Source organism: Loxodonta africana, chromosome 7 (genome assembly GCF_030014295.1).
Source record: "Loxodonta africana isolate mLoxAfr1 chromosome 7, mLoxAfr1.hap2, whole genome shotgun sequence".
NCBI lineage: Eukaryota > Metazoa > Chordata > Mammalia > Proboscidea > Elephantidae > Loxodonta > Loxodonta africana.
In genome coordinates, this window is record NC_087348.1 from 24,195,602 (window position 1) to 24,198,418 (window position 2,817).

The 2,817-nt window shown below is 35.4% G+C and overlaps 1 non-coding gene and 1 pseudogene across 1 annotated transcript; both read left to right on the forward strand.

Moving 5' to 3' along the window:
- Window positions 1-281: 281 nt before the first annotated feature.
- LOC100667181 (olfactory receptor 8J2-like) lies at window positions 282-1,308 on the forward strand (annotated as a pseudogene).
- A 124-nt stretch (window positions 1,309-1,432) lies between these two features.
- LOC111748974 (U6 spliceosomal RNA) lies at window positions 1,433-1,539 on the forward strand. Its single transcript, XR_002784408.2, has one exon. It is a non-coding gene; the product is annotated as a U6 spliceosomal RNA (small nuclear RNA).
- The last annotated feature ends 1,278 nt before the right edge of the window (window positions 1,540-2,817 follow it).

Consider the following 2,817-nt stretch of genomic DNA (forward strand, 5'->3'; position numbering starts at 1 on the left):
ATTGAAATTATGTTTAACAGTGAATAAATAAATAGTTTAGGCAAACAATTCAAAGAAACAACCTCAGTCCTCAGTTGTTCTCTGGTGACTTTGTATTTCTGAAATTTGTGAAAAGACAGGGGGAAAACTAAGATCTGGAACTCTTAACTGTTTTTGAATGGAAGTAAAATGACTGTAAATAAAACTTTGACAAGGAATAACCCTTCTAAGAGCAACATTTTTTTTGCAATCCATTAATCTCTTTCCATTTTTCCCATTTAAAGACAAAATCAACACAATACATGGCTCCAGGAAATCTCACAAGGGTGACTGAGTTCATTCTCCTGGGACTCTAAGACCATCCTGAGCTCCAGGTCCTCCTTTTCTTTGTCTTTCTGGTCATCTATGGGCTGACTGTGGCAGGGAACCTATGCATCATCACCCTCACCAGTGTCGACTCTCGACTTAAACCCCCATGTACTTTTTCCTCCAACACTTGGCTATTATCAATCTCAACAATTCTACTGTCATTGTCCCCAAAATGCTGGTCAACTTCTTGTTTAAGAAGAAAACTATCTCTTACTACTGTCGTGCAGCTCAACTTGATGGATTTGTAGTTTTTATCGTGGCAGAGATTTTCATACTGGTCACAATGGCCTATGACCGCTATGTGACCATATGCAACCCCCTTCTCTACATGGTGGTGGTATCTCGGCAAATCTGCCTTCTACTAATATCTCTCATATACCTCTACAGTCTGACCATAGCACTGACTGTCTCTTCCTGTGTGTTTTCTGTTTCATACTGTTCTTCCAATGTAATCAAGCATTTTTACTGTGATAATGTCCCTTTGCTAGCCTTGCCCGGTTCTGACACTTACGGTCCAGAAATAGCAGCACTTACCTTTTCAGGCATCAATTTGTTTTTCTCCATGATCATTGTTCTAATATCCTACTTTAACATTATCCTTGCCATTTTGAGAATACAGTCCTCAAAGGGGAGACAAAAAGCTTTTTCCACCTGTGCTTCTCACATGATAGTGGTCACTGTGTTCTATGGGACTCTTCTTTTCATGTATTTGCAACCCAGGACCAACCACTCATTAGGTACTGATAAAACGGACTCAGTCTTTTACACCCTAGTGATACCAATGCTGAATCCTCTCATTTACAGCCTAAGGAACAAGGATGTGAAGAACGCACTGAAGAGATTCCTTAATAACCCATGCAAATCACTCAAACTAATGTAAATATATAACTACAACTGTCTTCTTTTAAAGTCTTAATTTGCTGCTGAAAAATCTGCTGTTAAGTGAAGAGGCATTAAATAGCTTAAAAAAAAAAAAACCTGTTAATTTCAAAGGGGAAAATATTGATGCATTTTTATCCCAATTCAAAATACCCACTATTCATAGATAGAAAATACTTCAATAATGCAATGAAAAAAAAAAAAAGTGCCCACTTAGGCAACACATACACTAAAAATGGAACAATAGAGAGAATATTAGCATGGCCCCTGGACAAGGATGACACTCAAATTTGTGAGTTGTTCCATATTTTTTTGATTTGTAAACTTTCACTTAAAGCACAATAAAAAAAATTTTAAAAACTTGCATTTGTAATAAACAACAATTTGAAGGTAAAAAAATGTATTATAAATAGAATACAAGTTATTAAAAGATCTGTTTCTTATTCTGCCTAAATAAGATAGCTAGATGGTACAAAACATTTGCCCTAATCTAAAGCTTTGTACATTGAACCCCCTGTGGTACCAAGGAAGAAAATGCCTGCTGATTTTTTTCCTTTAAGATTACAGCCATTAAAACCACATGAAAAAGTTCTACTATTCACACATGGGGTTGTCAAGAGTTAGAACTGACTTGACGTCAATTAACAACAACATCATAGTCTCTAAACAAGGAAGAGAAAGCCTGAAAAAGGGTGGTGGAAATATATAAGAACCATTGCTTGCAAGATGATAGAAAGCCTGATCATTCTCCTTGGTACACCCACCTTTTGTCCAAGGCTAGACATTTTATTATAAATTTGCTTTTTTTTTTTTTTTAATACCATATTCTCCATTCATATAACTTTGGCACCATTTTCTCCATCTATCACATTTTTTGTTCCTCCATTGTTGTCTTGCTCTTAAAATAAATTTATAACCCAGAGAAGTAAACAGGCATTAAGCCTAGGGTGCTTTGAAAGGCCACACGTGCCACAGCAGACTGAAATAAACATAAAAGCATTCTACCTTTTTCCTCCTCTCTCTCAACACCCGTACACAAAGCAAAAATATATGTTCAGCTAATCATGACAAAATTCAAAGTTTTCCATACGATATTCTCATACTAAAAACTATTGTGTAGACTTTGTTATCTTTGTAATAAACCATAACATTAAACACAACTTCCTAGCACATTTCATTTAGTGTGTTTTGGGTGAAAATATTATTAGATCAAAAATGTCATCTCTTAAAAGGTAACAATTCTCGGGAAACCTATAGCAAAAAAATTGAAACTCATAGGAGTCATATCTATATATGTACAATGCTACTAGGATGTGGTGGAGTGAGGCATAGTGGGTAAGACACATGAGGTAAAGACAGGGTCTGGGAATAAAGCTATGACATTTTCAGGAAAGTCAGACATAATTCAAAACCAGGAACTCTGAGGCTTACATAAGTAAATCAATTTGTAACTTTAGCCATACATATTCATAATTTGTATTCCTTCTGCATCTTTAAAAAAAAACATTATAAGACATGTTTAAAGAGTTCTGCCTTCATCATCAGATATAAAACTTGGATTAAGCTGCTGTAGGAAATTCTGAATATTAC